The sequence below is a fragment of the Schistocerca cancellata genome, chromosome 5 (assembly GCF_023864275.1).
Source record: "Schistocerca cancellata isolate TAMUIC-IGC-003103 chromosome 5, iqSchCanc2.1, whole genome shotgun sequence".
Lineage (NCBI taxonomy): Eukaryota > Metazoa > Arthropoda > Insecta > Orthoptera > Acrididae > Schistocerca > Schistocerca cancellata.
Window position 1 is genome coordinate 432,592,460 of NC_064630.1, and position 24,655 is coordinate 432,617,114.

Consider the following 24,655-nt stretch of genomic DNA (forward strand, 5'->3'; position numbering starts at 1 on the left):
TAATAAAGAGAAAAAGGCACAAATCCCTTTCCCCTTAATACTGATCAATTGATTTTGAATACAAATTAAAAGTCTTATAAGGTAATGAAATCATCAGCAAATTTATTAATTTTTATGGTTCATATGTATAACTATCACAAGTCACTGTACATTAAATTCAGTACACATGCACATAGCACACAAATAAAATCTGTCCTAGCGTTAACTTACAAAAGCTATTTTTGTTTATCTGCTTTCAGTAATCAGTAATAATGCACCAGGATGAGAACATGAATGACAGTTAGGTGCTTGTGTGAAATTCCATAGCAACAACCAACCAGAGAACATGCTTGGTACAGCATTCTGATTGCTGTTGTATAGCTTGATGCATAACAAATTTACAGCAACTAAAATAACTTTGTAATTCATTTTTTTCATGGGCTACTTTGTGCTTTTTTAAAAATACACAATGGAATGCCTGCAGCTGATAGGTAAAGTGAGTTAAGAAAGTGTTAACTCGTGTTACAGTTATTTCAAGGTTGGAAAACGAACTCTGTACTGCAGGTTAACAGGAAATGGACAAAGGAATTGATACTGGACTTATTAGCTGCTGTTGCCCTGACCATACTGAGTGTGCTAGTAACAGCAAACCAACATTTTTTTCCACGTAATAGTCAATAACTTTTGTTATTCCGTTTAGGGTATATATGCCATATTTCAGGTGTCTATAGTTACTTATAGAGTTGTATAAGCGAAGGGAAATCATTCAACCCTAATCTCCACACTACCCTACTGCTTGACAACAATAAATTGGCCCTTTGTGCAGTAGCTGTCGGGAATGACAGGAGGCGCGCTCTGACCCAGCATTAGGGATTCTGTGGGGGCAGGAGGAGTGAACGGGAGGCAGGTCAGACTCCTTACCCCTATTTTGTGCTTCTGTTAAAACCAAGAGGTTACCGGAATGGAAACACTAGCAATGGTCTGTGATTATCTTCCAACTAGTGCTGATTTTTGCCAGTGCTGGCAGCACAGTAAACAAGCTAAACTTATAATGAACAAACTGCAGGCACTTTGTTACAAGCCTGTTTCTATCCTGTGTTAGTCAACATAACCTATTGGAAAAAATTTAACTTCCAGTAGCTTGAAAACTGGACGAATATGACACAGTTTGGGTAGACTGTACAGTTAGGTATGACCATGTTAACTACTAGCATATATATATATATATATATATCAGACTAACTGGACACTGCATTCACAATAACTACTACAATGTTCAACACACAGTAATGTTTACTTGCTAGGATACAACTGGAAACAAGTCAATACTACTGCTACTAAAAGTCACCGAACCAGCATCAATAGTAGCACTCGAACTCTTAAAAAAAATTTAACAAGAATGTCTGGTTATGTACTGCTACTGGAACAACCGTATTTTCCATTTCAATGCAACAGAACATAGGTTTTCAGCATTACTTTATAAAGGTATTGCCTACCAATCTGAAAAAGAGCTGTCATCCAGAGTAAAATTAATGCACATAATCCACATGCTTAATATTTCCACAATACTGATAGTGCACAGGTAAAAGAAAATTTTGCAAAAGTTATTTTTCTATGTCCTAACATTTTTAAAAGTGGTAAACTCATATTCCATTACACACCAAACCTTAACTTACGCGTTGACTAAGATAAGATTTATTTTTAACATAATACCGCAAGTAACCGGACTAAGACCTCTTCACTTTGTTTCATTTCACTTAAGGCATACGGATTGGCCACGATGTACATAACCATACCCAAGCTAAGCGTAACGACAAGGAAGTCAGTATAGATGGAATCATCACAAATGATCAGATGTCCCTATCTATAATTTCATCATTCTTCCTCTGTTTATTTACACAGTAGGCACAATAATGCAAATAGCCTGTCCTGTTTCACACAAGTTTTTAAATTGCACGAAGCATTTCACTTACTAACTACAGCCTAAAGTCACTTTCAGACAATCTACAGTTAGCAAATGGGAACACTAATTACAAGGCAGAACACAACTTGAAAACTGATCCTTCTGAATCAACAAATACAATATGGCGTAATTTATTGATTTCGTAATTCCAATTCATTTACAATATAGGAGATAATCGAAATCAATACTACATTTACTGAGCAATGTTTTGAGCTGTAACTTCGCACTTAGTACAATCTACCTCACATATCGTACAATATTATAAACGCAACAAAAACCGAACATGAGTTCCCCATTAACTCATGGCTTTTACAGACAATGGAACCATAAACAACATACAAAATAAATATAATACTTTCACCCAACTATAAACAATTACATTTTACTTACTGTTTCAAAACTCAGAAGCACTACAAACAGAAATACCAATACTAACTTTTACACGCTACTTCTTCAACCTGTGCACCACTTCACCTACAGACAAAATGGAAGGTAACGCCAGGAAATCAGTCACACAATCAAATTTGGTTATGAACGTCGATCTGGAAGGCATTGCTGGAGACAAATATATACGAGTAAAGACCCCCAATATTTTTTAATAATCACTAATAAATATCTGACAGAAATTCTTCTAAACTGGAGATTATTCTGAAATACAGTTTCTAAATTGACCGGAAGTAATTTTTAATTAGACCAATGATATCGCTGAAGACTCAACAATTTTTCGACCAAGGAAGGTCAAATTTTTTGTCAGCCCAATGGACGTGACTTTCATTCACAAAAAAATATATCAAAATATTGACGTAGAATTTTAGTTGCATCTACCGTAATGTTCTCGTATTACTCAACAGTAAGGTCGATTTATTGACGGAACGGAATGTCAAAACACTGCACAACGCGTTTGGCACATCGAAGAAAGCTGTGGCTCGTACAGAATGACTTAATTATAAATCAGAAAAAAAAAGAAATGTTTATGGCTTTCTTGAACAGAATACGTATATTGACAGATGATACAAGGTTGGAGGAAATTCTTGGGAATTACAGTTGACAATAAACTCCAATGGAGACAACAATGTCTTGCAAATTTAGCACGGTAATAATTATTATGATACTGCTTGCACATTATGCTACTAAAGAACACCTACGTACATTGTACTATGCATACTCACAGTATGGAATTACCATTTGGGGAAACCAGTGACGGCCCGCAGATATACATCCTGGATGTCCACAAATTTTTAAATTCAGATAGATATGAGAGTGCGAAATTAATAGCATCTACTGTATGAAAGTTATGCCTATCAACATATTTAAACAACTTCAGCCCCTGTTAATAATAATAATAACAATATGCGTAACTTGTCTAAAAAAAGGAATTTGTGGAATTTTGTTGTTTTCTGCATAATTAAGTACAGTTTTTGGCAAGAACGAAATAATGTTTAACCTTTTGCTACTCTCCATTTCACATTTTTGTGGAAGTGGGAGTTTTCCTGCTTTTTTTTTATTTTTTCTGTCAAATGTACAATATCTCTGATTCATGTATTAATTAACAAATTAACTTCTGGGCTGAAAAATCAGGCATTCTGATGTTGCTCCCATATAAAAACTTACGTTTATTATACACTTATTTGTTAAATGTTCGCTTATATTCAAGCTTATTTTATTCCGTCACTTTCTCTGGTCTGGGATGCCATAGTTTCTTTGCGGTTAACTTTTCCTGGTAATTTTCTTTTCTGTTAGCGCATAATACAGGTTCAACAGGGTTCACATTGACACTCCACAGGAATGCCAAATCCTGCAAAGTAGCCAGGGCGCCGACATGAAAAAATATTGGGGGGTCCAACACTGGGGGTCTTGCCCCAGGAAATTTTCAAAATTTTATATGAAAAATAGTGAGTTTTAAAGTTTTTTAAAGCATTTTAGAGTCTATCGGTCAACATTATAACACTGAAAACTGTACCCTCGATAACTCGATACTCCAGGAAACTTGACAAGCCTGATACATTTTTTGGTTTTGAAAAAAGAAACAAAACATAAACAAGCACGATATTTTCGTAAAAAGCTAATGTAATTTAGAGTAATAATCATGCTTATAGACTATTATGGGGCAGTGAATGTATAGCTCTCAAAAGACTGATATTATAATTTAATAAATTCTGAACTATCATTAAAAGAGTAAAACATAAAATATTGCTGTTACACAGTAATAGCACTTTGATTAATAAGTGAAATACCTAATCTAAACTTACTTTGATTAAGGCTCAGGGTTCATTAAATAAAAACAATATCTCAAAGTTAATGCTTTAATACAGTTAATAGACTTAATACAGTATGCCTAATACTTTCAGTCAAAAAATATGCAAACAGCGGGTTTTAATTGGGTCTTCACCCTAAAAATATTTAAGTATTTGAAAATAACTAGTACTATAGTAATATAGTACCAAACTAGTACTGAAAATTTAACATTATGTATGTATTTAATTCTCTATTTTATAAAGATTTTTAATATTGCTCTAAATGCCATTATCAGGGCTAGACTGTCTTTAGAAGGGTGCAAATGTCGACCATATGACAGGATTACCGAATATGAAGTCATTGATGACTGGTCGGATATCCAGTTCATCCAAAACATCTCCATGGGTATGAAGAACAGCCATGTTGTTCAATCGCATTTGTCCCATTGTTTATCAGAGATATGACTTCAGACATCTAAGGGTGCTAAATGACCATTCTGCTGTTGCTGTAGTGATTGGAACTACTTGGAGAAGCTTAATGAACTTCACTACTTCACATAACATTTCTCCAACTGCAGGCTCATGTGTAATGTACTTTCTTACATCACGCATTTTTTAAGACCATTTGTTTTTTCTTAGCGATATCGGTTAACATATTCAAGTGTAAGTGCAGTCTCTCAATGTCTAGGTCATTTTTGAAAAATACAACTTGTGAAGATTTTTCCTTTAAATACAATTCCCATAGTGTTCAAAACTAACACGCCTTCCATTCAATATACAAATCAAGCCCTCATATATTTTTTCCAGATCAGCAACACTTAGATGAGGGCATTGAATTTTTTCATTGGCATTCTCTACAGGGTTCATTGCATGGCAATAAAGATGTAAAAAGAAATAAGTTTTGAATTGTAACATTGACTCAAGGTAGCCTGCTCATTTGTAACCTGTCTCTGTTTTGACCTCTGCAGAAAATGTTTCAAAAAACTCAAGAAGTTCTTCAAAAGTTTTTCAATATTCTCAACATACTAGAAGCTCACATAGTGCATTGAGTCGGGCAAATGGGTTGTAGACCAGTTTGATCATTGGCGCTCTCATAGGGTATGCTTCTGAAAAGTCCCATCCTTTTGTTGGATTCCCTTATGGTGTTTATTAAATGCTTGGCTAAAGCCATAATATCCCTCATAGATGTAAGATGATGGAGACTCTCTACAACTGCCAAGTCTAAACTGTGCTATGCATGTAACATGCTTTTGGTTGTATATCCAAAACTAACTTTTTTTAGTCCTTTGAACTTACCTCTCATATTCAAGGTACCATCACAGCACTGTCCTCTTAAGTTATCCATTCACAAATCAAGATGAGCAAAACAGTCATTTAAAATAGTAAACAGAGTTTTTGATTCATTGTTGGGGGTCTCATATAAGCCAATAAAGTCTTTATTGATGATTAAGGAATCATCAACAGTACAAATAGAAAATGAAACTTGTTCGTGAATCGAAGAATCACTTGTTTCGGCAACCATAGTAGAAAAATGTTCACTCTTCTTGATCAAAGCCAACACTTTTCTCAACACAGACTTTCCTAGTAGATCAATGATCTCGTTTTGAATATCGTGGGATGTCCACTTATACCTCGATCGCCCTTGCCAATCTTTAACTGTGGTATGTCATTCTTTCGGAGTTCCCACAATTGGAAAAAGATTTGACTTTACATCTTCGTGTCCTCTAATTGCTAGTCCTTGTCGAATTCAAAATTGCACGGTAGTAAAAATTCTCCCAATAGCTAAACGGCCTTTCTTCATATCACTATCTAACTGTTCGTTCTATAGGGATGCCACATTTCGGTTAGCGACAGAATTTAGTTTGAGAACGCCTTCTTTATGTGTAAACGTATTTTCGTGAAGACTGAATTTTTCCCAAGCATTTTTCCAGTTAGAAAACTCTACAGAAGTAAATGCATCTTCTTTTTTTGAAGAAAATTGTAACAGATTATTAACATCGGCCTCTTTGCATGTTTTGCAACAAACTTTTCAGTAGATGTATCATATTCTAGCCATGTACATTTGATCAACCAAGACTTCTGAAATGACATTCCCTTAAGGGGTTGTCCAGGTTTCGGCTGTGAACAGTTCTCACCTGAAGATGATGAAGCAGTTGATGAGACACAATAATTGTTGAAGCTTGACTTGCACTGTCATCAGCTTCCAAGTACGCCTCTTTAGTGCCACATTTATCCATTACAAACTTAATTCACAACATACTAAGAGACGAAATTAAGCGAATAAAATATAGTCATATAAAGTAGTCCACTAGACACTAAATTTGGAATACTAAGCACGTCTGCAGAATGCACTGAACGAAACTACCCACACTGAATGACTGCAACAGTAGGGTAGGATTTATATAGCCGTGGCATCACAATGTCTCGAAGCGTCAAGGCGACGTGAGGCACAGGGTTCCAGGCACTTCTGCTCCAGTCCTTTTGATGTCAGCGCAGCCACAGTGGTGGCCTGTTGGCGTCAGACTTTATTCAAAGGCTCGCACACTGGAACATATTCGAAGTGTGTCCACAGCACCATAACACTATCATGAGTCACACCAATCGTTTTCAGTTAATCTGCTTACTGCTGTAACAATTATTTGTTTCAACTCATTACTGAAAGTATTTTAAAAGGTTACTACCATCCAACAAGGAAAATAAAAATTTCCAACATAATTTTGTGATTTTACAAAGCATAATATAACGAATAATTTTCTTACATTATTGGGAGGCTCCGCCCCACAAACAAATTTTTGAGGGGGCTTGGGTCCCCTCAGACCCCATGGCGTTGGCGACTGTACACAGTAGACAACTAACTCCAAACACAAACTGCCATTTGCAGAAATGATTAAACTCAAGCAATACTATCAATCATCAAGGTCACTTGGCTAGAATACAGAAGAGGCGCTGAGAGCCATAAGGGCCAAAAGCACCGCCTTTGACCCCCTACTTATGTGAATATCAGAGAAACCAGTGAAACAGCTTTTCCTAAATGTTCAAATATATGTAGAATGTGAGCCTACAGTACAGATACGAGGGGCATTTAAAAAGTTCGTGCAAAAATGAAAACTACTTATGTGTTTGGGGTAAACCCTTTTTTTTTCGACATAATCTCCTTTTAGACTTATACACCTCATCCAGCTCTGTTCTAATTTGTTGATCCCTTCTGAATAATAGGGACTGTCCAAGTCTGCAAAATAGCTATTAGTTGTGCAATCACCTTCTCATTTGAATAAAATCTTTGTCCCAGCAGCTATTTCTTCAAATTGGGGAACAAATAGTAGTCCGAAGGAGCCAAGTCTGGAGAATAGGAGAGATGTGAAACGAGTTGGACTCCTATTTCCATTAATTTTGCGACTACAACTGCTGAGGTGTGTGCTGATGCATTGTCATGATGGAAAAGGACTTTCTTGCAGTGCAATCGGCGGCGTTTTTCTTGCAGCTCGGTTTTCAAACGGTCCAATAACGGTGAATAATATGCACCTGTAATAGTTTTACTCTTTTCCGGATACTCGTTGAGGATTATCCCTTGCGAATCCCAAAAGACAGTCGTCATAACCTTTCTGGCCGAAAGACAGGTCTTCGCCTTTTTTGGTGCAGATTCTCCCTTGGTAACCCATTGTTTAGATTGTTGTTTGGTCTCAGTAATATAGTAATGTATCCGTGTTTCATCCACACTGTCGAAACGACGCTTAAAGTCCTGTGGATTCTTCCTGAGCAGCTGCAAACAATCCTTGCAACACTTCACACGATTCCGCTTTTGGTCAAGGGTGAGCAATCACGGAATCCATCTTGTGGATAGCTTTCTCATGTCCAAAGGTTTATGCAAAATATTATGCACCCGTTCATTCAAAATGTCTTCAGCACTAGCAATCTCATGCACCTTAACTCTTCTGTCATCCTTCACAATATCATGGATTTTATCAATGATTTCTGGAGTCGTAACCTCCACGGGACGTCCAGAATGTTCAACATCACTTGTGTCCATATGGCCACTCCTAAAATTTTGAAACAACTTATAAACTGTTCTAATCAAGGGTGCAAAGTCACCATAATGTTCATCAAGCTTCTCTTTAGTCTCCTGAGGCGTTTTGCCTTTCATAAAGTGATGTTTAATCGCCACACAAAATTCTTCTTCGTCCATTTTTTGACAATCACTCGACTTCCTTGATTCACATGAATGCCAAACACAAAGAAATAGACCAATATGACTGAAACTTGGTGTGCGTTCTTTCCAAAGATGCTACTAAATAAACTTGACCTCGATACGTGCCATTGGTGCCATCTCTCGGATTTTGCACGGACTTTTCAAACGCCCCTTGTAAACCATAAGATCAACAGATGTCAGAAGGACGAATAAATGCTACAGTCTCACAATCGACGATGATGTGCTTTATGGTTCTCAGTGCCTCAAATGGATTACTCTAAGATAAAATCCAAAACTTTATGTACCATATCTCATTAAGAATCACACAAAAAAGGTTTCTTTCTTAATATAACTATAACATTTACTGACGTCCAATCAGATTTTAGTACATAGTGTGTGAATTCGCACATCTGTGGAGTGTGCTTCCACATAGCTGGATTTATGGCAAATGTAGATAAAAGTCTGCTGCAGTGTAGAACCACCTGGTGACATTGACATAATCTAGTAGTTGAGTGATAAGGGCTAGCAGTGCACGCCATGAACTGTGAACATTATTCATCAGATCAACATGTATTTGAACTGTAAGGCAATTGCGTCATGCCAACAGCGAATGGCGGAAGCACCTTAAAATGTGCTCAAGTGAAGGTGTGCTCACCCTAAAGCCAAGTTTCACCGAATATAGTGGAGCAATAGTTAGTGCAGTGCAGTGGATTTAGTGCTATGTATTGCAGATTATCGCTTCTACATTACATGTATCAACAGTCAAAGAAAAATAACCAATAAATCCGCAAGGTGTCAAAAGTTAGGGTGTTCACGTGTTCTTACACAGCAGCCGCCACAGGGAGGGGGGAACTCCAATAGTAATAACACAAAAAGAATTTTTGTATTGTGAAAAAAGCCATTAAGACCATTTTGAATAAAAACACAAATGGACTCAAGCCGAGCTCCCTTCTGTAATCTAAAAATATCGACTTTTCAATCCATTTACACAAACGAAACAGTAATTTCATGAATCAAAGGTTATATATTACTAGAAAAAATGCAGATGTTCATTCATATGCACAAGAAATATAGGTTAGCTGAGAGTCACTGAAAAAGGTCCTCGATACATCTACAATTGATAAAGCATCTTCTTCAAGAGTCTACAGGATGGTATGAGTGAAAGGACATTCGAGAAACATCTGAATGGTTCTTAAAGTAAATAGAATATTTTAGTGTAGAGGAGCATACACGTAAAGAATGAGGACTGCCGTTATTAGATGTAAGTGTGTATTGTAATCAGCTGAAAATATTGTAGCATGTTGTAATTAAATAACTCATACTATTTTGTTTTATATTGCAAATGTAGGTTAAATATTTTAAGACATTAGGTTAAGCTGAGCTATCCTATGTTACAAGTAAACACCCTGTACATAATGTATGATCTAAATCAATCAGTTTCACATCACACAGGCTGTTAAAGGAACAGAACAGGACAAGATAGAACGAGATGTCAAGGTCAACGCCCGTCCATACTCAGTGATCTGTCAGCACAGGAAGATCGTTGCAAGAGGAGTATGGACAGGAGATCAGCACAGATGTAAAGTGTGTGCAAAACTGGAAGGTGGGTTTGGAGGTTTGAGCAAATTTCCTCAAATTTGTGAGCACCTACCACATCTGTGCAAACAAATCACAGCAGTTATCATTGACGCCTGGCTTCAACCAGCTTTCTGTTCCCAATACCATCTGTGCATTAGAACCTTCAATAAGCGATAATAATTCTGGAACCTTTCCTTGGATGCTCCTACAGTTTACTAAAATCATATCAATCTTTTCTATTTCTGATCTGTGAGAACTTAGATTCTCTGAGTTCGCTGTGGTTGATTTAACAGGCAAATCGTGTTTGCTCCCTAGGGAGGGGTCCTCAGACCTAAAAGTCCCATGTGCACGCCACATGTACTCCGGTACCTTAGTAGCCGCTTCCTGCGTGTAGTGCATGCCTGACCTATTAAGGGGAACCCTACAAATCTGCACCCAATAGCGGAGGTCGAGAAATTCGCATTCGATACCGTCACAGAGACATCTGAGCCTCTGGTTTAGACCTTTCACTCTGCTCCAAACCAGAGGAACGCGATCAACCCTGGGTACAATGTACAAATAGACAGCTTAGCCTGCACCCTGCGTGCATTGTTAGTTGCCTTTACCAAATCAGACATCCTCCGGAAGGAGCCAAGGATGGACTCAGAACCCAAGTAGCAGGCATTATTTGTGCCGCCACATAGAGCACTTCAGACAGAGCTTGCAGAATATCATTAGTAATTTTTCTGATCATGCCGTTGTAACAGTGGGTGACTTCAACTTGCCAGGTATAGATTGGGAGTGTTATGCCATCAAAATTGGTGCCAGAGACAGGAAACTGTGTGGCGTTTTTCTGGATGTTTAGTCAGAAAATTACCATGAGCAGATAGTTAGAGAACCAACTCGTGAGGGTAAAGGTATAAGTGATCATAAGGCTGTGACAGCATCTGTGACGTTGGGTCCTACAAGGAATGTTAAGAAAGGTAGGAAGATATATTTGCTCAGCAAGGGTGACAGGATACAAGTTTCAGAATATCACATCAGTCAGCATCACATATTCTGTGATGAGGACGAAGATGTGGAGAACAACTGAAAAAATTCAAAGGTATCGTTCAATTTGCTGTAGACAAGTGTGTTTCGAGTAAGGCATTAAGGGATGGGAAAGACCACCATATTTTAATAGCGTGTTAGAAAAGCGGTACGTAAACATGGAGTACTTCATCTCAGACTCAAGAGAAATAAAAACCTAGCTGATAAGCAAAAGCTGAACGAAGCGAAAATGAGCGTAAGAAGATCAATGAGAGAAGCGTTCAATGATTTCGAAAGCAAGACGTTGTCAACTGATATGAGTAAAAATCATAAGGCTGTGACAGCATCTGTGAGGACGGGTCCTACAAGGAATGTAAAGAAAGGATTTTGGTCGTATGTAAAATCAGTAAGTGGGTCAAAATCCTCTATTCATTTTCTCGGCGTTCACACCGGCACAGAAACTGAAGATAACAGAGAGAAGGCCGAAATACTGAATTCGGTCTTCCGAAGTTTTTTCACCGCAGAAGGTCGTAACACTGTCCCTCCTTTCAATCATCGTGCGAACGTCGAAATGGCAGGTATTGAGATAACCGATCGCGTAGTTGAAAAGCAACTACAATCGCTTAGTAGTGCAAGGGATTCAGGACCATATGAGATACCTATAAGATTCGTATAAAGTTTACGCGAAAGAACTTGTTCCCCTTTTAGCAGTAATTTATCGTAGATCGCTTGAGCAACGAAAGGTACCTAACGACTGGAAAAAAGCGCAGGTCATTCCCGTTTATAAGAATGGCCATAAGACAGATCCACACAATTATAGACCTATATCGTTGACATCATCAATCTGTTGTAGAATTGTGGAACATGTTTTATGCTCAAGAATTATGACGTTCTTGGAAAATGAACATCTCCTCTATAAAAATCAGCATGGATTCCGCAAACAGAGATCCTACGAAACTGAGTTCGCTCTGTTCCTCCATGAGATCCACAGCGCAGTGGACAACGGCGCTCAGGCTGATGCCGTGTTCCTTGATTTCAATAAGGCATTTGACACCGTCCCGCATTGCCGTTTAATGAAAAAATACGAGCTTGCGAAGTATCGGAGCAGACCTGCGATTGGATTCAAGACTTTCTTGCTGATGGAACAGGTCGCTCTTAACGGAACTAAATCAACAGATGTAAAGGTAATATCCGGAGCACCACAGGGAAGTGTGATAGGACCGTTGCTGTTTGCAATACATATAAAAGATCTAGTAGAAAGTGTCAGATGCTCTTTAAGGCTATTCACAGATGATGCAATTGTTTATACCAAAGCAGCAACGCCAGAAGGTTGTAATCATTTGCCGAACGACCTGCAGGGAACTGATGAAGGGTGAAGACTCTGACAGTTGACCTTGAACGTAAATTAATGTAACATATTGCGCATACATAGAAAAAGAAATCCACTACTGTACAGCTACATTATTGATGACAAACAGGTGGAGACAGCGTCTGCCGTAAAATATTTAGGAGTAACTATCCAGGGCGACCTTGAATGGAATGACCATATAAAACAGATAGTGGGAAAACCAGACACAAGTCTCAGAGTCATCGGAAGAATCTTAAGGAAATGTAACTCATCCACGAAAGAAGTGGCTTATAGGCGCTCGTTCGCCCGATTCTTGAGTATTTTTCATCTCTCTGGAATCCCTATCAGGTAGGACTGATTTAGGAGAGAGAAGATCCAAGGAAGAGCCACGCGTTTCGTCACGGGATCGTTTATCTGGCGAGAGATGCTAAACAAACTCCACCGGCAGACGTTACAAGAGAGACGTTGTGCATCACGAATAGATTTACTATTGAAATTTCGGGTAACACTTTTCAGGAGGAGTCAAACAACATATTACTTGAAACTTCCTGGCAGATTAAAACTGTGTGCCCGACCGAGACTCGAACTCGGGACCTTTGCCTTTCGCGGGCAAGCGCTCTACCATCTGAGCTACCGAAGCACGACTCACGCCCGGTACTCACAGCTTTACTTCTGCCAGTATCAGCGCACACTCCGCTGCAGAGTGAAAATCTCATTCTGGAAACATATTACTTCCCCACACGCACATCTCGCGTATTGACCACGAGGAGAAAATTCGAGAAATTAGAACCAATACAGAGGCTTACCGACAATCATTGTTCCCACGCACTATTCGCGAGTGGAACAGGGTTGGAGGGATCAGGTAGTGGTACCAAAAGTACCCTCCGCCACACACCATTAGGTGGCTTGCGGAGTCTGATGTAGATGTAGAAATCTGGCGCGCCAAACTTATTTCAGTCTTCTGTTCGTTCGGTCTGCTGTTTCTTGTACGTGTGTGCACAGTGAATCATAAAATGGCTGAAAAATGCCAGTGCTCTAGAGCAGTCGCTCCCAGCCTTTATTAGACCTTTACTACTGAGCGCAATTAGACATTATCTAGTACATCCGCTCTCTGATCCTGCCGTTTGTTGCCCCCGCCGCCCACATTATTAGCAACCTTAGATTCTTAGCACCTAACTAAACCGTAGAATGAAAGACTTTTCTTGGTGTGTTTGTGTGTGTGTGTTTGCGTTTGAATGAATGATGAAGGAATCTGTGGTGCATCGCAAGTGCTACCCACAACTGATTCTCAGAAAAGAAAGCTAACTATCTGCAAGGAGGGTACACACATGTTACAAAACATGCTTCCCTTGCATTACTGCTCTCCATTGCAGCATTTGCTTGATCTGCACACCGCAACCATAGTTAAAACCAAACAAGTTCGTAAATCAATTCATTGCTGCACTCCTTACTTCTGAACTGGCAGAAACTGGACTTCGGGCTGTTAATGCTTCGTGTCTAATAACTCTAATGAGAATAATAATAAAACTGTGTGCAGCTCTATAGTAGCCGCTATGTAGTTACTGCTGTGTCGTGCTGTCAGTTAATTCATTTATCTGTTTCGAAGTGAGTATTAAACCTGTTTCTGGGCTACTGCACGCACCACCTCCAACTTGGAGAACACTTTCTTGAGATATTTAGCATTTGTTACGTATATGTCTCACTTTTATCACCAGCGGGATAAAGAACGAAATACGTGTGACGAACCAGTAACATACGCTACACTAAAGCTAGTAACCGAGAAAAAGTAATTGTTTGAAAACCTGGATTATCAATATTAGAGTCTTACAAAATTGTGTTAGTAGTAATGCTCTTTTGAAAATAATTTAGTTTCACGACTGAAACATATCCCATCGTTTAGTTGTTACCGCTCACAAAATTTTACTCTACCCCCCCCCCCCCCCCCCAAGGGGTTTTCACCTCTAGGTTGGGAACCACTGTACTAAAGCGAGATTGCCCACGGGCACCGTGGGCATTTGTGTCGCCCTGCGGGCACGATGTGCGCGCGGCCATCGGGCAGCTCGCATCTCTTACTAGCGAACCAGAATATGTTGATAATACTAGGTCTGTTCAAAAAATTGCGGAACATTCGTAATTTCGTGCCAATGCTGTGTCGGAGCGAAATGCGGTTGGCATGCCTCCACACACCTGTATTTGATGTGTAACTGCTGAAAGTTTCACTGTTGTATGTCTGTCAGTTATTGTTCATTGTCGTATTGAGTAGAACAATGTGTTGCACAGTTTGTGAATTTCTAGATGGCGAGTTAGAGGAGCAACGCGTCTGCATTAAATTTTGCGTGACACTCGTGAAAACCTTTACAGAGACACGTCAAACGACGCGGCAAGCCTACGGTGCTGAGTGCTTAAGCCATACTCAGTATTACGAATGGTTCACACGGTTTAAAAATGGCCATACGGAAGTTAAACCTTTACAGAGACATACCAAATGATGAAGGAAGGCTATGGTGAGGACTGCTTAAGCTATACGTGGTGTTAAGAATGGTTCACATGGTTTAAAAATGGACGGGCGGAAGTTAAAAGTGACCCTTGTTCAGGACGTCCTTCAACAGCTACCGACGACGCTCATGTCAGGAACATCACCGAAATTGAGAGTGCCAATCAAAGACTTACTGTCCGAGATATTGCCGAAGACGTAACTTTTCAGTTGGGTCATGAAATCCTGACATAGCATCTTGGAATGCATCGTGCTGCCCCCAAGTTCATCTCATGGCTCATAGGTTAACACCAGAAAGACCTTCGCCTCACAATCGGTAAAGAGCTTTTGGATTGTGCAAATGAGAACGAGATGTTTCTTAAGAGCATGATAACCTGTTATGAGACATGGTTCTACGGTTATGATGATGAGATTAAGATTCGACTTCACAATGGGCCAGGAAAGGTTCTGCAAGATCAAAAAACGCCCCTCAGGTCAATGTCAAATCCATGCTCACAGTTTTCTTTGACTCTGGAGCATTAGTTCATCATGAATTCATGCCATACGCAGAAACTGTTAATCGATGGCACTATCAGAGCGTGTTGCGACGCCTGCGAGAAAATGTGAGAAGGAAACGGCCTGAAATGTGGCAAGACATTTCGTGGCTCTTGCGTCACGATAACGCTACAGCACATTCATTCCTGATGCTGCGTGACTATTGCACAAAAAACGAAATCACTGTGCTGCCCCATCCTCCATACTCTCCAGCCTGATCCCTGTGGACCTTTTTTTAATTTCCACCTTTGAAAACCTCACTGAAAGGACGAAGATTTGCAACGATAGACAAGATAAAAGAAAATAGCGCAGACAGCGCTTGGCGCGATCCAGGCAGAGGCGTACCAAGACTGCTTCCGGAAGTAGAAACTTGGCATTGGGGGCGATGTATAAATTGTGGAAGAGGGTATTCCGAAGGAGACCATGCACAACAAGTAAAAGGTATGTGCATAAAAATTTCGTGGACAGACTTACGGAATTTTTTGAACAGACCTCGTACAGGGGTTGCCCATAAAGTAACGCACCACATTTTTGTCCTCAGCCAAAAGCAATGCTGCGAATGCGAAACGTTATGTATGTATAATGTATTAATTGAAGTCTCCTGAGTGAGCGCGTCAAGTTTCCGTCACTTACGACAGATAGCGTAGCTGCAGGACAGTTTCAAAATGGCGTCTGTAGGTGATTTACGTTACAAGCAACGTGCTGTCATTGAATTTCTTACTGCAGAGAGAGAAACTATGGGGAATATTCACAAACGCTTGTGCAAAGTCTATGGAGCATCTGCTGTCGATAGAAGTACAGTTAGCCGCTGGGCACAGGAGGTGAGGTCATAAGAAGGCGGTTCGGCAGAGCTCCACGATTTGCAGCGGTCGGGGAGACCATCCACGGCTGTCACATCTGACATCCCTGACCTAGCTCCCTCGGACTTCCACTTTTTTGGGCCATTAAAGGATGCCATTCGTGGAAGACATTTTGTGGACGATGAGGAGTTCATTCACACAGTGAAGCACTGGGTCCGCCACCAGGATAAGGATTGGTACCGACAGAACATACATGTCTTTGTTTTGCACTGGAGGAAGGCCATAAAACGGGATGGAGATTACGTGGAAAAATAAGGTGTATAGATAAAACACCATTCTTTTGTATGTGTAATTCTCATTATATTCAATAAAGAATTGTTGAAGGGAAAAATGGGGTGCATTACTTTCTGAGCAATCCTCATACATGATAGGCAGCTGATGCTCAAGTTCATAGTCACTTTAGTGTTCTTTGCACTATAATTATTAAAGTATGGCAAGGCAATATGTTATGACACAGTATAATATGTGTATAATTTTTCCCCATATCACCAGCTATACTTCTTGTTCCACTTTTTTCTAAGAGGAAATTTATTATTTCAGCTTGGTTTGGAAAAATAACGGCAGATACTCACATTTAGATGACACCAGTAGGAGATAGAAAAGTGTTTGACAGTCTGCAGTTCGGTAATGATACCATGAGAAAGATCGCCTAAATTGTGGTCCTTGTCCAGAATTGGTTGTTGCGTTTGGAAGTTGCGCGCCAAAATGGCAATCTTCTGCTATTAATATTAGAAAAACTAAACAGTGTATTTACTTGCATTTCATGTAAAAGCATCTCTCAATAAAAGACTATAATTCCATTATTTCAAATGTGTTAATTAAAAGCACAATAGCAAACAGCTACTACACGAAAAGCAGATGAAGCACTTTGGAGATCTTCATATCGCGCCTAGCTTGGATGATGTGCGAAATGGTTTGGCTGTAAAGTCAGAGTTGGTTCAGCAGTCTTGGAAGACAGACATGATATTTGCCTTTGTCGGTATTGGTTGAAAGCATAATTAGCATTCTCTGCTTGTTTGGACATGTAACTGAAAACAATTTGATGGTAACCTCGTAAATAGATAATTCATTGTTTTGTTTATTTTTTATGAATATGTGAAGAATTGAAATGATTTGTGATTCATAAAGTGGAATACAATTTTTCAGTTTCTCGTATTCTGCTAATTAAAAGTGAGTGGCATTGAAAATTTTATTATTCATGAAATATCAGTTTCTCGCTAAGAGTTTATTATAGCCTCAAGATAACAGATTCACGACTTACATGCCGTTTTTTGTGCAGGGCACAACTATAGGAAACTGGAGGTTGTTGAACATTAATTAGAATTTATGCATTCCTCTCAGGGTAGGGTTACCAGATGCCCGCATTTACATGGAAATGTCCTCATTTTCGACTTTTAATGTAGTGTCAGCATACATTTTTGCGATTTATGCTAATGTCTACGTTTTTGAGTTTTGGGAAAGAAGATATTTTGATTTTATTTTTCATCTCTTATCGTCAACAATTTAAGTACTTTTAATTTCTGTCATTGAATTACATCATTTGTTATTAGCTTAAAATCGCTCTGTTATACTGAGAATACCGATAATCTCGATTCATATTGGGTATAAAGTATGTTTCTTTTAGCTTCGAGATAGCTGCTTCGACCATAGGTAGTATCTATGGCCAAAGGAGAGCTATGATGTCTATGTGCTCTTTGTTTTTGTGTAGTACACATGTTTTTAACGAAAATTTTACTCATCCATCTGCATCTTTATTCTCTCTATTCATCTTATTGGGCCAGTTTCGTGATTTTCAAATTATAACTTATAGCAAAGTAGCATAGTTCAATTTTGTAAGTAAAGATTTTGTCATGCAGTACAGAACAATGCATTTTGATCATGCTTTGTTTCACTTTTGAATAAGATAATTTTTCATTATGCCAAAGAGGAAGTGTACATTTACAGATAAACTCCAAGAAAAATACTCGCACTTTCATTCTGGAAGAGTTCAGTGGGAAGCAGAATGTATGGTTTGTTGCCCAGGGTCCTATGTATCTATAGCAAATCATGGCACCAGTGACCTGGAAGTACATGTGAAAACAGAAAAACATGTGAACTGTGTTAAAGATGCAAATTCATCAAGGTAAAGTGAGTAATATTTTTACAAACACCAGTGCTGAAATGGACACAAGTAAGTGCTGCTGAAGGAACTCTTGCTTACCATATTGTGTTTCACCACAGCGGTTATAAATCTGTGGACTGTATCAGTGAGTTTTTGAGAGAAATTTTCCTTGAATCATCAATATCATCAGAAATCTCGTGTGAGCATACCAAAATTAAAGCAACAGTGAATTCAGTTCTAGTACCTCATTCAAGAGAATGCCTCATGAAAGGTCTGGAGTGTATTCCTTTTATTGGTATCTCCACAGATCTTAACAACCATGGGAATATTAAAATCATCCCCATTATAGTTCATTACTTTGATCACAGGAAGAGAGGACTGCAAATTAATCTTTTTAATATAGAAAGTAGACCAAATGAAAATGGAGAAACTACTTCAACACATATCACTGATAAGCTTAACAAGTTTAAAATTAAGGGGATATGTGTGGTGCTTGCTTCTGATAATTGCAACACAATGTTCAATGGTATTAAAAGAGATGATGGAAATAATGTATTTGCAAACCTAAGCAATGTACTTAACAAGATATTGCTGGAGTGAGATGCCTATTTATATCCTTTGTAGCTGAATTCAGCATGGGACTGACATCCTTGAAACTGACAGGATTAAATAATGAAAATGTGTAACCATTTTTCAACACATACTGTCTGTGGTGAGTCTCTAAAGAAATTTTGTGATTTTGTTGAAATAGAGTACCAACAACTTCTCAGCCATAGCAAAACTCGATGACTGTCACTATTTCCAGCTGTTCCGAGACTTTCAGAGATGCTTCCCACTCTTAAATCTTTCTTCCTGTCACAAGAGAAACCTCCAACAGTCCTTACGAACTTTTTATGCTCCATATCAATGAGATATATCTAAGGCAAATGCAATCTTTAGTTGGTATTTTTTATAATTATATTGGTAAATTATAAAAAAGGAAGAAAACTCCATCATAGATGTCATGGATGTACTGGATTCCCTTTGTGGTGTCCTTCAACACAGAAACGATAAAAATTTTATGTCTTTGAGTGTGAAAGAAAAATTATTTCCAATAGAAAATGATGGTTACACTTTGAAGGTGAAGGATTTGAAGTGACATGTTGGTATCATCTATACACGATGTTCAGAGTGCCTGACTATGTTGATGGAACCTTTTTGTGAATTTTCTTGTTTTAAGTGTCTTGATTTTTCAGATAAATCATGGATTTATGTGAAAGAATCACTCAAATTTTTGTTGAATAATAATATTAAAATTGACCATGGAGAGTGCTTTGATTAGTTTTGAAGTTAAAAAAATTTCAAAGCCATATATGATGAAAAATCAGAACTGGCTCATAAGAAATGGTGCAAGTATGTTGAGTCAAGTAGTAGTGAGGAACAGTTTAGCAAGTTAATTAAAACTGCACAGTCCTTCGCATTGCCAGCACATAATGCTTGTGATGAGAGGTTGTGCTCCTTAACACAGGCACAGTGGACAAAGAAGAGAAGTAAACTCACTATTGACACTATAAGAGGGACTGCAATGGTGAAATTTCATTTTAGGAATTTGGACTGCAAGAACTTTTTTAAATACTTGTGTTGAGAAAAGGAACTTTTAAATAAGATTTAGTCAAATGAAAAATGCATGAGTCCTAAAGCGTTTTAGGTGTGCGAGATGAGTGTAGTGCTTTTATTTTTTGTTTCTTGTGTAATAAATTTAAGAAATAGAAAGTGTCCTCTTTTTTCATCCTAAAATATGGAAAATGTTCTCATTTTGGCATTCCAAAATCGGTTAACTCTAACTGAGGGTGGTGGAAGTAAATAGGCACTTCATGTGTACTGCAGTCTTAGAACATATGAGATCAGTGACACATTATCTGTGGTAACTCAGAGAAGGTATGAATGTGAGAAATTTTCAAGGGAAGCGATTTATCATACACACATACATATCACCATCTCTCTCTCTCTTTTTCAACTTAAGTAGACATGATCTGTTTGGAAGTTACTTTATATGCAATGCCAGTTTTCCTTTTAAAAATCCAAAGCCAATGAGTTTATGTCTGCCCTGCAAAATTTTACTCAAGATATTCAGTTACTTTGTAAGGCCAGTTAGAAAAGCAAGATATAATATCTACAAGACGTCATCAAACTGTTTTACTGTTGTTTCTTTCATGTCCATGAATAACACTGCACGTTTACATATGTTAAAAAAACGTTCTAAAACAACTCTTCGACAACCAGCAATCTTCACACACATACGGTACATCGCCATCATCAGACCCCAGTTCTGCCAAGAAGGATTTAAACTGCTGATATCCCAAACAATGCGATCTCAAAACTGTTTTTACAACAAGGTCTATGATGGCACTTATTTTCGCACATTTTGCCAGCAGATTAACGAGATGTAGGTTGCATTCTATCACTAGTACTTCCTGCTGGATACAAACTTCCTTCACCTTGTTCATTATCAAAGTAACTATACCAGAGGTTTGACCACCCATTCCAAGGATCCACCTCTTGCAATCAACAGAAGTTTTTCCCAACATAGCTCATATTTCTCAATAATGTTTCCTAATGTAGAAAATATGTCTTCGACCAGAGTTGTACCTTGCATTGGCATTAAATCAAGGAATTCCACCATCAAGTTGAACTCAGCATCAACACCTCTTAGAAATACAAGAAGCTGAAAAAAATCACATTTTCATCCAATGTTAAAGAGAAAAAAAAATTCTAGTCTTATCTGCAGTTGCGTTTCCACATCGTCTGCTTTTTTTTTATTCACCTGTAAACATTGCTTCATCAGAGGGGAAATATTTCGAAAATCGAAAGAGCCGTTGGACACGACAGCAGAGAATACTCCTTAATAAATTCTCTGTTGGTGAAGGGATGCGGTGTTTTGGCTGTTTTAAGAGTTATGTGACAGCTCACTCACAATGCACCAACATTCTGGATAACATAGTTCTCTTACTGTAAATACTATGCAAGGAAGAGGTGAAATCGAGAGCAAAAATACATAATGCTTAGAGGAAAAAGGTGTAAAAATGGGAACATGTGTAATTATGGGCACCCCTGAAGAAGAGCGTTTGGAAAGTGCTGTAGTCTGGCGATCGGGACTGAGCAAAAATACATAATGCTTAGAGGAAAAGGTGTAAAAATGGGAACATGTGTAATTATGGGCACCCCTCAAGAAGAGCGTTTGGGAAGTGCTATAGTCTGGCGATCGGGACTGGAAACGGTGCCTGTTGTTGATAGATGGTAGTAGTGAACAGTTTGAAGCACTGTTTCAAGCAGTGTATTTACAGCATCAGCTATTGTGTGAATTGATGTTTGTTCAGGACTGCAGACGTTTAGCAGGTATGTGAAATCGTTGTCTTTTTATATCTTTCTGATTAGTTTAAACATTTTATGAATGGTATTCGAAATAACGGAATCCTAAGCTACTTTTAGAGGCAGGTTTTACGCTACACACGCTTTTATGTTAGATATGGTAGTAGCCATGTTGCTTAAGAATGGCTGGTGTAAATATGGGTCCATTGGGATGGTGTAAAAATTGGCCCCTATTTAAGGAGGGCCCATAATTACACCATCTCTTCTCTTAAACAAGATATGGTTAGTCGACTTGTGTTTAAAGTTCATGTATACAACTCACACAGCAACAAACATATAAATAGAATTTTCAGATTGCGATAATAGACCCTAGTGTTTTTGTTGGTCCCTGCAGAAGCAAAGGAGGCTTCTGCAAAAGGTGCAGCAAGAACGTTCTGAGTGCCTCGTACCACTTTGTAGAGATTTCTTGAACTTGATAAAATCCCTGAGCAAGTGGTTCAAGAGACAAAACTTGGGAGGAAACCGATTTTAGATGCAGACCTCGAAAAACAACTAGTTTCTTATCTCCATGAGATGAAGCACATTGGCGGATCTGAGAAGAATGGCATTTTTACTTGCCCACAGAAATAGTTTGACAACCCGTTTCAAAGGAGGAGAAGCAGGACGAGCTTGGGCTGAGCTTTATCGTTAGAGACATAAGGATCAGCTTTCAATTCGAAAACCTTGTGGCACATCGTATGCCAGTGTCTTAGGCTTCAATAAATAGAATGTGACGATTTTCTTTGATTTATTGGCAGACGCTTTCAACAAACACCCATATCCAGCAGACCGAGTCTATAATGTGGACGAGACAGACCTGTCCATTGTCCAAAGCAAAACTTCAGAGTGATTGGGAGGAAAGGGAAGAAAGAAACTGCGGCTCTAACGTCAGCAGAAATAGGGGCTACAGTTTCAGGTTTCATGCACAAATGTATGAAAATTGCTTTTTGTATATCTCAAAAGATTTCTTGCACCTTTTTGTGGATGCCCGTATTTGCACCCCCCTTTTTTAAGTTCCATTTTACAAGTTTTTTTGTAGACCTTCGTTTTCGTAGAGAAATAATGGAAGCTAATCATTGTTTTGTCTCTCTTCATCTGTTAAACTTGTTATAATTCTTAATGAAGGTATAAAATCTAGAATTTTTACAAAAAGAGGTGCTTTTAAGTCAAAAGCAAAAGAGGGTGTACATATTTACACCTTTTTCTCTAGTAAATAACAGTATCATTTTCAAAAAATAACATATATATATATATATATATGAACTGTCTTCTTTCTTTCTTTGCTGTGTTAGCTCGCGAGGTTTGGCGTTCGCTTCCTCAGTATTCAAAGTGATCATGGATTTCTCATGAAGGAGCTAAAAATGTTGCTTCAAACCATATTTCTTCCACGCCAATAAAATTGCATTACAAAACAGACATTGACTGGTTAATGTTTCAATAAAGTAATCATCTTCCTACTGTGGGTTGTAGCATAGGGATTCGAGCGACTTTCGTCTTGAGGACCGTAACTCATCAGCCATTTTCCTCTGTCTAATTTTTCCTACCACAAACGCCAAAGAGACTTCGACAGCGACATCACTAACGAGACGTAATAAGCCGGCCAGTCTTGCCATGGGCGCATCGTTAACAAATGAGCGGTATTAGCAGAAAGGTGGAGAGGGAAACGCAGGCTGACATTACCTGCGGGCTAGCAGCGTGAGCACTCACGGACGCCAGCGCCTGCAGTAGGGCGTTGGCCAACCCTTGTCTAGAGAGTTCATTGCTCCATTTAATGGAATGTATATGAGACACTTATATTTGTGAAAATTGACAGCAAGGAATACATCGATAGAGATAAGAATGTAGCATCTTATAACTCTTTAATGGAGAAATTACAAGTTCAGAATGGAGTTTCATGTTCTGTGCAAAAGTCTATAATAGGCTGCTGATAGACTTCATGCATGGGACTGTAAATCTTGACGTTGAAACACACTAAACTGTAGCTCATATGTCACACCTGTAAGTTTTAAAAACATGCTGCATTTCAAACACGTCTAAAACTGTAAAATATGATCTGTAACCTGTCGTAATTACTTTACTTGTGTTCATGTAATGCTCTGTAACAACAGCATAAATAGCTCTACATGTGTTGGGTGTGATTTCACTCAATGCTTTTTTCTAAATTGGAGAAGGAAACTCAAGATTGATGTAGCTGTTTCCTGTCGCCAAGGATTTTAAAGTCGCCATCGGCCATCATTTGGAGACATTACTCTCCTCATTTTACGTATTACACAAGGAGTTATGAGCGCCTGAAGATAACTATGTGTTTCCAAATTCATCTACAGTAGTTGGGTTCATGCTACAACTGACCAAGTAAATTTATGTGCAAAAGCTGCCTTCGCTTAAGCATTCACTGTGTAAACGTTTTTGATGGGTCTCTCTGTTTCTTGCATTTTGTTTGAATTTGTTCAATGCAAGTTGCAAACACAGATCAAAATAGAATTTTCTCCATTACGAATTTATGACTAAATGCAATAAACCTTAAGGCTGCAAGAGTGTACTCACTTGCAGCAGAAATGTCTTTTCTAGACTGACACATGATGGGAGAGCAGTAGACTGGAACTTGTTTTGTGTGAACACATCACATTTGCAGCGATTTATTGCACATACAAATATTTACGCAGACTGATTAGATTAGATTAGATTTACTTTCATTCCAATTGATCTGTAGTGAGGAGGTCCTCCAGGATGTGGAACATGTCAGAAAAACAATAATACATGACAAATATTTACAACTAAAACAAATAAGCTAATGTACCATTCCACAGGTCCCAAGTGGAATGATCGTCATTATTTAATGAACACTATATGAAAGTCATTTTACAAATACTAATGCACTGAATTTAAAATAAAAAAGTTTTTTATTTATTTATAAGGCAATAAACATGTAATACAACTACTATAATACTTATTTACAATGAACACATTACTGAAATGGTGCAGA

The 24,655-nt window shown here is 38.4% G+C and overlaps 1 protein-coding gene across 2 annotated transcripts in view; it reads right to left on the bottom strand.

Moving 5' to 3' along the window:
• Positions 1 to 2,517, bottom strand: part of LOC126188920 (ATP-dependent RNA helicase WM6) — a 34,714-nt gene extending 32,197 nt beyond the window's left edge. The window contains exon 1 of one of the 2 annotated variants that reach the window (XM_049930635.1): positions 2,379 to 2,517. The gene's annotated coding sequence lies outside the window, so the exon portion shown is untranslated. Of the gene's footprint in view, positions 1 to 2,332 lie in introns of both variants that reach the window. The other variant, XM_049930634.1, reaches the window with a different exon arrangement.
• Between the last annotated feature and the right edge of the window lie 22,138 nt (positions 2,518 to 24,655).